The sequence below is a fragment of the Hyaena hyaena genome, unplaced genomic scaffold (genome assembly GCF_003009895.1).
Source record: "Hyaena hyaena isolate Hyena2069 unplaced genomic scaffold, ASM300989v1 scaffold_70, whole genome shotgun sequence".
NCBI lineage: Eukaryota > Metazoa > Chordata > Mammalia > Carnivora > Hyaenidae > Hyaena > Hyaena hyaena.
In genome coordinates this window covers 2652877-2665910 of record NW_024080701.1, presented here as the reverse complement: position 1 = coordinate 2665910, position 13034 = coordinate 2652877, and positions in this window count along the sequence as shown.

Sequence of the window (13034 nt, the reverse complement as noted above, 5' to 3'; positions counted from 1 at the left end):
TTTGACTTGCTTTTATGTTAGATCCACCTCCTTCTTCTTTCTTGGTTTATTCTCTCATTTTGGTGGGACACCAGCTATAGACCAGCAGCTTTGTCATCACCCAAGAACTTGTTAGAAATGATAAATCTCAGACCCCACCCATGGTCTACTGAATCAGAATCTACATTATAACAAGTTCCCAGCTGATCCATCTGTACTTTAAGGCTTAGAAAGCACTCTGATAGCTCGTAAAAAAAGTAAATATAATTTGAGAACTTGCATTTTTGTATATACTTATATTCTACTTCACTTTTGACTGATAGTTTGGGAATAAAATTCTAACTTGGAAGTCACTTTCTATCTGAATTTTCAAGATATTTCCCCATTGTCCTCTAACCTCCAGTGTTGCTGTTAAGTTTAATTACATTATAATTTCCAGTTTTTTTATGTGTGACCTTTTTGTGTTTTTTGTTTACTTTTATTTCTGGGTTTCTGAAATTTCATGATAATGTGGTTTGGTGAGGGTCTTTGTTGTTGTTGTTGTTGTTGATGATGATGATTGTTCCATGTATTCAGTGAACCCTTTTAATCTGGAGACTCTCTGGTTCTCAATATTTGTTTGTATTATTTTTCTAATTGTTTTCTCTATTATCTATTCCTGGAACTCAAAATAGAAGCTCCTTATGTTTTTGTTAAACTTTATTTATTTATTTTGAGAGAAACAGAAACAGAGACAAAGAGAGTGCAGGGGAGGAGCAGCAAGAGGGAGAGACAGAATTCCAAGCAGGGTCCCCAGTGTCAGTGCAGAGCTTGATGTGGGACTCAAACTCACAAACTGTGAGATCATGACCTGAGCCAAGATCAAGAGTCCAACACTTAACTGACTGAGCCACCCAGGTGCCCCTTTCCTGGAATTCTTAATGCCTGGACTTCCTGGCATGCTTCTCTAAATGTTCTTATCTTAAATCTATTATTTTCATTTCTCCATATTTTTGTTTTGCTTCTAGAGAGATTTTCTCAACTTTATTGACAAATTCCTCTATTAATTTTATTTATTTCTGCTATCACATTTTTAATATACAGGGGTTGTTTATATTCTCTGAATGTTCCATTTCATGTCATACCATTTTTTTTTCTTGCACAGGTACATCATAGTTTTTATTTGACCAAAAATATTATTACAGTTTTTTAAAGTTTTCCTCTGCCTCCTGCATTGTCTCTGTTTCCTCTAAGTCTCTTTCGATTAGTTTGTAGTTTTTATCTTCTGTCATCATTAGATGACTTAAAGGATTTCTTCAATGTCTGGTGACACTGATGGTTAGTTCACATTGAGAGTGAGGCACTAAAACCACCTCAGAAGCCCTGTACATATAGTCTGACCTGGCTGAGTAGGGACTCTGCTGTAGGCTGATCAGGCAGAAACCTAAAATTGTGTTGTAAAATGCTTTCCTGTGAGTATTGGTAGTTTTTTTCCCTCTTTTCTTGTTCCATTTCCCTGGAAGGGAATCCTATTCTCTTTCCTAGAAGTGGTAGCAATGATGGTGGCAGGAAAGGTCTATGGCTGGCTGCCAGCATTCTGAGGGCTGACTGGGAAAAAGAAGTCTGGGGGTAGTGACACCCATTTCATTACATGGACGGCCCTTCAGATTGCCTGCTCACAACTCTCTGTTGTTTCAATTCTTCCACTTCTCCATAGAGGAAATCTTTTGCTGGGATTTGGCAGGAAATCTGTGGTACTAGGATTCTTCTACCAGCTTCCATTCATCATCTTATTATTTTCAGATTCATCTAACTTTCACCTTTAAAGGTACCTGAGCTTCTCTAGGGTTTTGAACACCAATCAATTTACTTTTTCACTTTCTGCCCCCACTCCCAAATGCAGACTCCTAGTTTTTTAGTTTTTTATTTTATTTTTTTTACTTTTTAACTGAGTATAACATACAATAAAGTTTCAAATCATAGATGCATAGCTAAATGAGCTATTTACATAAATATACATCAGGAGTGACCATCAACTTGATTAAGACATAGAACATTTTCATCATAGGGGAGCCTGGGTGGCTCAGTCGATCATGATCTCACAGTTTGTGGGTTCGAGCCCCTTGTTGGGGTTCATAATGCACAGAGCCTGCTTCGGAATCTTTCTCTCCCTCCCTCTGCCACTCGCCAACTCATGCGTACACACACTCTCTCTCTTTCTCTCAAACAAATTTAGAGAAAGTTTTTAAAAAATGTTTAAATGTTTTTATATATTTCTAAGAGAGAGAGAGAAACAGCATCAGCAGGGGACGGTAAGAGGGAGATACAGAATCTGAAACAGGCTCCAGGCTCTGGGCTAGCTGTCAGCACAGAGCACAATGTGGGGCTTGAACCCACAGAACCGTGAGATCATGACCTGAGCTGAAGTCGGATGCTTAACCGACTGAACCACCCAGGTGCCCAAGAAAGTATTTAAAAAAAAAAAAAAAAAAAAATTTTCATCACATCTGAAGATTCCCTGTGCCTCCTCCCAGAAAATAATCTCGGGGCGCCTGGGTGGCTTAGTCGGTTAAGCGTCCAACTTTCGCTTAGGTCATGATCTCGCGGTTCGTGGGTTCGGGCCCTGCATCGGGCTCTGTGCTGACTGCCAGCTCAGAGCCTGGAGCCTGTTTCAGTCTGTGACTCCCTCTCTCTCTGACCCTCCCCTGCTCACGCTGTCTCTCTCTCTCTCTCCTAGAAATAAATAAAAAACATTAAAAAAAATAATAAAATAAAATACTTTTTTTTAAATAAATAAATAAGGAAAAAAGAAAATAATCTCGAGCAAAAGTAACCACATTTTTAACCTCCATCACCTAAGATTAATTTTGTCTGTTCCAGATCCTGGTAATCATGAAATCAGGTAGTAATTACTCTTCTGTGTCTGTCTTCTTTTACTCACTATTATGTCTGTACTGGTGCTTGTTTTCAGTTGCTGGTCTTGGCTTCTGATTCACCATCCTTTTGTCTCCTTCTCTTGGCTCTCCAGCCCCTCCCTTCCCTCCTTACAACCCAGCACCTTCTCTGCTCAGCCTCCTGAAGGCTATGGGGTGATGGACACATGCAGGCACGGCTCCTGCTGATGGGTGTGCACAGTTTCCTCCCTAATTATCCACAGTCGGCTCTTTGAACTTGGACCAGTTGTACAGCTGCCACCCCATGCAAACATGGGTTCATTGTTCTGGAAGCTAAATGATGTGTGTGAAAAGAGTATGTATGTGTACGTGCATGAGAGATCCCAGTTTAGATACCTGGCTCTGTCATGGATGCATCCTTTGATCTGAGCAAATCTGTTTCTCTGTCCCTGTTTCTCATTCCCCCAAGCGACTTTTTTCTTTAATGTTTTATTTATTTTTGAGAGAGAGAGAGAAAGTGTGAGCAGAGGAGGGTCAGAGAGAGGGGGAGACACAGAATCTGAAACAGGCTCCAGGCTCTGAGCTAGCTGTCAGCACAGAGCCTGACATGGGGCTCGAACCCACATACCATGGGATCATAACCTGAGCCAAAGTTGGATGCTCAACCAACTGAGCCACCCAGGGGCCCTCCCACCCTCAAGCCACTTTGATCCAATGAATACTGAGTACTTTTCCAGGGTCAGCAGATTTTAGACTGGTGAAAAGGAGACTCATTCTGACCTAACAGTCTCATCCTTCCCCACTGGTGCGCCCCTCACTGCTGAGCTGCCTGTAGTCAGCCTGCTACATGACTAGCTTTTCTGCCCCCACTGCCCCTTGCCCTCCGTTTACATAAATCCTAACGTTAAATATATGTGGTCAGCATACGACTTAAATAAAAATATTTAAAATAACAAACACTATATAAAAGGTAAATATTTAATAATGGAAAGTTGACAGAGACATAATATTATTTAATATCTTTTAGAAGTATGTTCTTAAGAAACTCAGAATGTAGGGGCGCCTAGGTGGCTTAGTCGGTTAAGCGTCCGACTTTCGCTTAGGTCATGATCTCGCGGTTTGTGGGTTCGAGCCCCGCGTTGGGCTCTGTGCTGACTGCCAGCTCAGAGCCTGGAGCCTGTTTCAGAGTCTGTGACTCCCTCTCTCTCTGACCCTCCCCTGCTCATGCTGTCTCTCTCTCTCTCCTAGAAATAAATAACACATTAAAAATTTTTTTAAAAATGTATAAAAAAAAAAAAAAAAAAGAAACTCAGAATGTCAAAGTTATTATCTTAGAGTCAATAGCCAATAATCCCAGGTGCTGGAGAAGCTCTTTGGAACCTATATGTCAATGTTAGTTATACTTTAATTAAAAAAAAAAAACTTTCTAACTTTAAACTTCCAAACTTCTAGGTTTCTCTGAGTCCTTCAAGTAAGGCCAGCTCTTACTTGATAACTTTGAGGACATTTTACTGAAACTTGTTAATTATCTTTTAGTAGAAATTATAATATGTAGCTATGGTTTTTTTTTCTTTTTTTATTCCAAAGAAAACATTGACTGATGGTCTTGGTCTTTAGTTTCGTCACTTTAGAGTTATCTTTATTAATTTCAATACTTTCAATACATTTATATTACAGACGGTCAGAAAATCTTTAACTAGAGTATGCATGTTATTTGCAATGGAAGCTTCACCTTGTAGATAATAATTTTCTTCCTTTTCTTAAAGATGAAGTATAGATAAATATTTTTTAGACAGAATGTACTTCAATTTGATTCAGAATTTTTCTGGCAGTGCCAGACTGTGCAGAGAAGAGTTGTGTTCAGCTAGTATTCTCAGCATAAATTGGCTCAGTTGGATCTCACAGTTTGTGAGTTCAAGTTCCACACTGGGCTCTCTGCTATCTGCTATCAGCCATCAGCACAGAGCCTGTTTCAGATCCTTTGTACCCCTTTCTCTCTGTCCCTCCCCTGCTTGCACTCTCTCTGTCTTTCTCAAAACTTACAAAAATTGTTAAAAAAAAAAAGATGTAGACACTGATTTTATATTCTGCTTCCATAATTTAAATTCCAAGAGAAAGGCCAACTCTACCTCCTCTGATCTTAGTGCCCTCCCACCCAGTGTCCTCAGAGGAGCAGCGTCTGATGGAGCTGGTCCCCTGCCTCTTGTCTGAGCCTTCTGGCAATGGGGACCCAGGACTTCTGCTTCTGGGACACTCCTCTGCCCTCGCGGGTATGTGGGAAGGTCTGGTGGGTGACTGACTCCTGTCTAATAGGAAGCACTGCTTCACTGGGCTCCTTTGCTCAGCCTTCTTGGAAAGAGGGGTGATGAGAAGGACTGACAATATGATATGAGCAGGACAGGAAGGTTGTAGGAACTGAGTGATGAAGAGGGTCTAGGAGAAGCTGTGAGGGTCTGGGAAGTGGTAGATGGGGAAATGGGGAGGGGGTTCAGACAATTGAAAAGGCTGAACAGTGGCTGGATAACCTGACCTTTGACATAACATTTTATACCAATAAATAAAGTGGTACTCCACTTGTAAATAAAACAGAATACTGTAAATTGATGTTACAATGATCAATAAGTATCAACTCATCTTCCAAATCTCCACTTAAGCAATTCTTCCTCTGAGAATCTTTTTCCAGATGTCCCATTTAGATTCCTTTTCATTTTGATAACACTAGTGTCATCTTATATCCCAACCTCCAAGCTTCTAGATGGTTGTATAAGGGGGAGATTGCAATGGGCTGGGAGGAATTAAAATCTGCCACTTAATGTAAACTAACTTTGGGTTTAGTTCTAGGTAAACTCAACCACTTTTAGGAAATGTTTGTTTTTGAAATCTGTCTCCCCTATCCTTGTAGTCAAGATGGCAGCTAAGCATAGCAGGGAGCCTCAACAGCTTTGAGGAGGGGTTGTAGCCCAGTATCTACCTGGGGTTTTCTGGGGTATCCCTGACCTGGCGTTTGGGCTCTTTCTTGCACCATAGCTGAAACCACAGCTGGTGACACAACTGTCCTATTCTGTGCTGGCCAGGTCAGGACCAGGCCCCTGGCTGACTTGGACCCACCTCAGCTCTCTTGGGAGCTGAGAATACTCTATGCCTCATCCAGACCCTGTCCACCCCTTGGCTCAGGCGCCCCCCCCCCCCCCCCGTAACTTCTGTCACACCTAACCCCTTTTCATGGCAGAATCATGCTGTCCCCTTAGCTACCTTCTACACCCTCAGAGAGAGCTCAGAAAGACTCCTGGATCTCTTTCATACTGTTGCACATGAATTTAGCCTCAGCCCTTCCATCCTGACCCAGAGTTTGCCTTCTGGGCCTGCACTCGGAGGGCTGCATGACTATCCTCAGATGTAAGGAAAAAAAACAAAGAAGACAAGGGTTAATGTTGGCTATTCATGGTTATTTATGACACAGTCTACGTACTCTGTCCTTGAGATAATGCCTATTCCCTTGAAACTCCCCAAAACCCTAAGCCGGGCCTTCAAAACAACAAATGTTGCCCTACGTACCAGGATAAGGGCTGCTCTCTTTATCACTTTGTAGCCTTTTTTTTTTTTTTTTTTTNCCTTCAAAACAACAAATGTTGCCCTACGTACCAGGATAGGGGCTGCTCTCTTTATCATTTTGAGCCTTTTTTTTTTTTTTTTTTATACAATAACTGGTCGATTCTGCTTCTTTTTATAATGAGCAAGCACTTGCCTGCTTGCTCATTATAAAAAGCCCTAAGTCCTTAGACTCGGGGCCGCACATTTAGAGTTCTGTGTTAACTTTGTGCGGTCCCAGCTGGTAATAAAGACTCCCTTCAGTGGCCTCGGTTGGTCTCTGTGTCTCTCGGCATAATAATACCACAAGGGAATCTAGAGAGATTTAGGGCCACCATTACTGGCTCTTACCCTACCTAGACCCTTTCTCAACCATTTCTAACAACACCATGGGCATCACCATGTCAAAGAGATTCTTCTCTCAGGGGATGTGGCTTTTCCCAGGATGCATCTGTGGAGAGAGAACTAAGCCCACAATTGTGCATAATGGCCTCTCAGGGTTTGGGGTGGAGGCAGGAGCTGAAACACATGACTCTGTGACTTCTCGTTCTTCTCCCTGCTCCCCTTCCTGGAAAAACAAGGCCTTTCTCCATTCATCTTTATAGTGAATGGGCACGTGCCCTAAACACACAGGACTCACATTTCAAAGCTTTGCTAGTGGTATGTAGAGAGAAACTTTGGCAACTTCATTTTTCTCACACTGTCCAGCCTTCGTGCCTTGTCTCTAGAGAGCTGACTTTGAGACTTGAAGCAAAAGTGGTGGTGGGGCTTTTGTATTCTCCTTTCCAGCTTTGACAATGGGTGCCATTGGCCAAAGGGGGAAGATGAGCAGGAGAAAGGGTCAAAATGTTAAAAGCACATTTACATATATATTTAAAATTCTGTTACATGAGAAAAGATATCAGTTGTAGCTGAAGCTGAGGGGTGTGAGGAGGGGCCAAGCTTGACCCCCAGTGTTCAGTTCCATCCCAAGTGGCTCACTGCAGCCCCCGTGGAACAAGAGGGAGGGAAGTGTTCTTGGCAGGAGAGAGAAGCTGCGGGGACTGCTCGACTCAGCTGCAGGAAAGGGCCAAGCTGGCTGGGGCTCCAGGCCTTGCAGGTGGCACTGGTGTGCCCTACACCCCTCTCGAACCCAGGAAGGCTAATCGTTGTCTCAGGGACCTTCACCTTGGGGTTATTGGTTTGCTGGGTGTTTGCAGGAGAACTGTCACATGATGAGTCATTGCTGGGTGGAGAGAGAAGAGTAAATTCATAGGAACTCCTGGCAGCAGAGCAGAACACCTGAGACTCTGGACATGGGGTCTGGGTAGGGCTTTCCCATGAAATCTGTTGGGGGGAGGGGGCGGTGTATTCTCTAAACCACTGCAGTTTAGAGAAAGCTTCTTCTATTCAGATAAACCCATAGAAATAAAAATCATTAGAGGGCCTTATTCATGCTTACAACAGTTTAGTTTTGGTTTGTGTTATGAAATGTATAAAGGACTTAACTAATCCTTTTAAAAAATTCTTGCAGTTTGCAACAACGTGGTTGGAGCTGGAAGGTATTATGCTAAGTGCAACGAGTCAGTCAGAGAAAGACAGATAGATGATTTCACTCATATGTGGAATTTGAAAAACTCAACAGATGAACATAGGGGAAGGGAAGGAAAAAGAAGATAAAAATAGAGAAGGAGGCAAACCATGGGAGACTCTTAAATACAGAGAACAAACTGAGGGTTGCTGGAGGGGAAGTAGGTGGGGGAATAGGTTAAATGGGTGATGGGCATGAAGGAGGGCACTTGTCGGGATGAGCACTGGGTGTCATATGTAAGAGATGAATCACTGGGTTCTACTCCTGAAGCCAGGACAACACTGTATGTTAACTAACTTGAATTTAAATTAAAAAAGAAAATAAAATTATAAGCTAAAATGTAAAAGTTACAAATATGATAAACTGAACATGCTCACACCTATCTCCAGTGTGGAAGTTTTATGAAAAGAGGAACCCAAGAGAAAAAGACCAATAGGGGTGAGTGGGGGGCAGGCTGACCTCCCCCAAGATGAAGGAAGCCAGGTGGGGGAGGCAGAGAAGTCCTGAAGGGAGGTTGGTCCAGGTACATTAGTGGTTGTTGAGAAATGGTTTCATTGTTTAACTTTATCCTGAAGCTCATGTACCTGCTGCCACCGCCTTCAGGACAAAATGCTTGTTTATAGCTCTTCCATGGCTCTTTATTTTGAAATTCCAGAGGCTCTATTCTGGGCCAGATATCCGCCCTAGCACTCCAGAGCCTGCGGTGTGATGTCCCAGGTTCTGAAGACACCGATGTGTTCCATTGGCTGAGAGACATGGAGTGGAGGACAGATTTATGCCGGATAGAAGCTTCCTTAGGTGGGGATCAGTGGGAAGGCGCTCAATAAATATTCGTTGGATGAGTGAATGGATTGGCTGGGTACTATCCTGTCCATTGCTTAGAGAGCAATGCAGTCCTGGACAGGAAATGGTCCTTTCTCTTTTGTCAACAGAGTGAATAACCACTTCCTTGTGAGGCAGAGAGCAGACCTGACCACCTTGCTCTTGACATGGTGATTAGTGTTGAATGCTGAAACATGTGTCATCCCTGCCTTACATGATATATCTTGCCACCTGTCCCACCACCTGCTTCAAGACTTTTGCCTGGAATTGAGACTCAGCTGAGCATCAGCTCTGTCTGCTCCTCCACCTGTCAGGTGCCTTCTCTCCTCTATGACACTGTCACTGAGTGCTTTTCTAGGGGAAACTAAAGGGAGGAGAGTGACTGAACCCTTCTTTCCTGGAGTTAAAGTAGGTGAGGGAAGAGCTGAGACCCAAATGAAAAGTCCAGAACTAGATCTACTCCTTCAGGCAAAGCTTGATCCAGAGACTCTCTCATGCTCCTCCTTGCCTGCACTTCTGCTGGAGAGAGACCATATCATAGGTGGTGTTTAAGAATGCTGCCTCTGGACTAGATCCCCAGGATCACCTGGAGGTAGTACCTCAACCAATTCCTGCCTTAGGTCTCTCATTTGTAAAGTGACGATAATAATAACACCTGCCTCATAGGGTTTGGAGAGATGAATAAATACGTTAAATATATAAAGTGCTTTGAGTAATGTGATATGTGACCTAGATCCATGTTCCAAGGAGCCTGAAACTTGATACAAAATTAGGTGCAAAAGTATTTATTTTGAATGATAAAAGAGATCACACAAAAATACAAATTTTAAAAGGCTGATTAATGCCAAAACATCACATAATTTTAAAAAGTAACTATTTATATTTAAAAAATGCCATTAATTAACTTCTATGTTTCCATTTGCTGTTCGGTTGCATACTCTTTGATTCTTCTTTATTCATCACCAATTTTGTAATATCATTATCTTTAGAGCAAATAGGAAGCAATCTTCCTGTAGCTTGGTTGACTGAGAATTTTTAAAAATTGTTGGTCATAGGGGGCTGGGATGAGTTAAAATAGGTGATGGGCATTAAGGAACGCACTTGTTCTGATGAACACCAGGTGTTTTGTGGAGGTGTGGAATGACTACATTATACACCTGAAATGCCAACCAACAGGAATTTAAATTAAAAAATTAAAAAATTGTTGGTCAGGGGTGTCTGGTGTCTGGGTAGTTCAGTTGGTTAAGCATTGGACTTTTGACTTCAGCTCAGGTCATGATCTTATGGTTCATGGGATTGAGCCCCATGTCCAGCTCTATGCTGACAGCATAGAGCCTGCTTGGGATTCTCTCTCTCTCTCTCTCTCTCTCTCTCTCTCTTTCTCTCTCTCTCTTTTATTTCGTCTCTGCCCCCCCCCACTTGCTCATGCATGTTCTCTCGCTCTCAAAATAAGTAAACTTAAAAAATATTGCTCATATAGTTAATTATGGATAGTTTCTTTCTGATTTACTTCTCTTCATTGGTAATGTCATGTAAAACTTTAGGATTGTTTGCAAATTTGGGAAAACCTCTGATTTAGTTACTATGGCTCTGTAACAGTCCCCAAACCTAATGGTATAAAACAGCAACCACTTTATTAGGCTCATAGATTAGGGTCAGAGATTCAGAAAGGGGGGGCTCCTGGGTGGCTCAGTAGGTTAAATGTCCAACTCTTAACCTTGGCTCAGGTAATGATCTCATCATTCATGAGATCGAGCCCCCATGTCAGGTTTTGTGCTGACAGTGTGGAGCCTGCTTAGGATTCTCTCTCTCGCTCTCTCTCTCAACAAACAAACAAACATTTAAAAAGAAAAAGAAATTTAGAAAGGGCACAGGCTGGTGGTGACTCAATAGTTGGGCTGGAACCATTTGAAGGCTCATTCATCCCCAGGCCTGGACCTGGGCTGGGGGGATTTGGAGACAAGCCTGCAGAGTCCAGCCCCCACTCCTGACCTCTCCACAGAGGTTTGCTCCACAGGGCAACCGCAGGGGGACTTGGGCATCTCACATGGCTCTCGGCAGAAAGAGGTGCCTCACATTTTATGACCTAAAGTCAGAGTCAAGCAGCATCAAGTTCCTCACATCCTATTAGTTAGAGAGAGTCTGTGGTCCACAGATTCAAGACGAGAGCATTTTGCCCCCATGTCTTGCTGAGGGTGTAGCAAGGTTCTAGAAGAACATGGAAGATGGGAGATACTGTTGCAACCATTTTCAGAAAAAAATCAAATCTGTCACGTCTTTCAAGTGTCTCTCATACCTGAGCTATTGTAGATGTGCTCATTACTTATAGTAGAGGAATGTGGTCACTTCCATTTCTTGAGATTCCTATCAAATAAAGGAAAAAAGACATTCCAGAAATTAAAAACATCTCTGTCAGGAGAGACTTCTGTTTTCATCAGGTGTCAATGGAAACTAAATTTTTCACTTAGGATTTTATATGTCTTGACTGGACGAATTTTCCACAGATTGGTTTCTGGCTTTGTATATTTCAGAACTTGTTTCTCTTCCTCTACGCTATTCTTCTCATACTTCAATACAACCTCTGGTCCTGTATCTCTGTGTCACAATGTCAGATGAGTCGGCACAATGGGAGGTAGGAGTATTTCTGGAAACTATTCCTAAACCACAAAGGCGAGCAGTAACTTCAGTATACATGAAACTGACTGCAACCCATATAACTATGTCCCGATAACTCAAAATTAATTATGTCTCTAACTCACCTTCTCCTTAGCCAGATCCGAAAAATACACAGTCATATCAATGGGAACAGAAGAGATGAAAGAATGGGAAACCAGAGTTCTCACCCAGTTGTAGTTTAGAAAGCTTACTAACTTTTTACGAACACCTTTGAGTGAGCACAAGGACCTAGCGCTAGGGCCCTCTGAGAGCCCTGGACGGGCATGTGCAAGAGGAGGGCCCAGTGTCAGCAACATTAGCTTCACAGGAAGCCCACCTCTGCCTGCGCAGGGTAAGAATTCCTTAAGCGTGAGCTATTATTGTTGGCTCCATTTTCTGAAAGTCCTCCCGTTGCGGTGGCAGGATGTCTACCCTCTGTAGCTTCAGATTCATATCCTGCCAGGTTCTTGTTCAGCAGGAAAGACAAAGCACCTCTTTCAGGACTTCATGTACCAGGATTTCGTTTGTACCCACTTGAGTCATGAGTCCAACGAACCGGATGCCTCATGTTGCATTGTTGCGGCCAAAGGTGGAACAACACTCCCCACACAGTGGGGGCTGAGAGTGGGGAAGGGGCTGCTTCCACAGAGGCAGTCTGGGGAAATTAAAGGGTCTATGAATGCTGAATGAGAAAAAAGATGTCCATTTCCTGTGAATGTAGAGCAAACTCTGAGAAGAGAGAGCAGAAGGAAAGGGGAAGGCCAGCAAAGGAGGGATGACAGGATGGAAAATGGAGGTGTCCAAGGTCTTCTGCAGCATGGCAGCTTGGGTAAGGCCTGCCCTGGTAGAGGCTAAGCAGACACATCCCTCCTCTGAGGATCCCACTGGCCTGGGTGAGCATCACGTGGCCTTAGCCAAACCCTGCTGGGCCTACCGGCCCTGCTTCAGACTGACCACTCCCAAATCCCCTCTGCCTCTCTCCTGTCCTCTCGCCCTGATCTTTGTCCCTCTTGGTCCACCTGTTCCTGTCCTGCTCCCTCATCACGGCCTTTGCAGAGAGGTCTGGGGTGGGGAGGTCTTATGCCAACAACTTTGCTTCCTGGTTCCTGGTTCTTCCCCCTTCCCACTTTGAGAGAGAACCAAGTAAAATGCTAAGTCTTGACACATAATTCCTTTCTTCTTGTCCACTCCGAACTCTGTGGCCCCTCTGTAGACCTGCTCCAACAAGGTAGCCACTAGCTATTGCGGCCACTCTATTACACTTCAAATGTAGCTAGTCTGAATTAAGATATGCTAGAAGTTCTGGGAAAACCGGACAGTTCCATGCAAAAGAATGAACCTGGACCACTTTATTACACCACACACAAACAGAAACTCAAAATGGATTAAAAATCTAAATGTGAGACCTGAAACCATACAACTCCTAAAAGAAAACATCGGCATACTCTGGTTTCTCTTCAGATCCTATAAATCTTTTTAAAAGAAAACACAGGCAGAAAACTCTTGGATATCAGGTTTAGCAATATTTTTTGGTGTCCGTCTCCTCA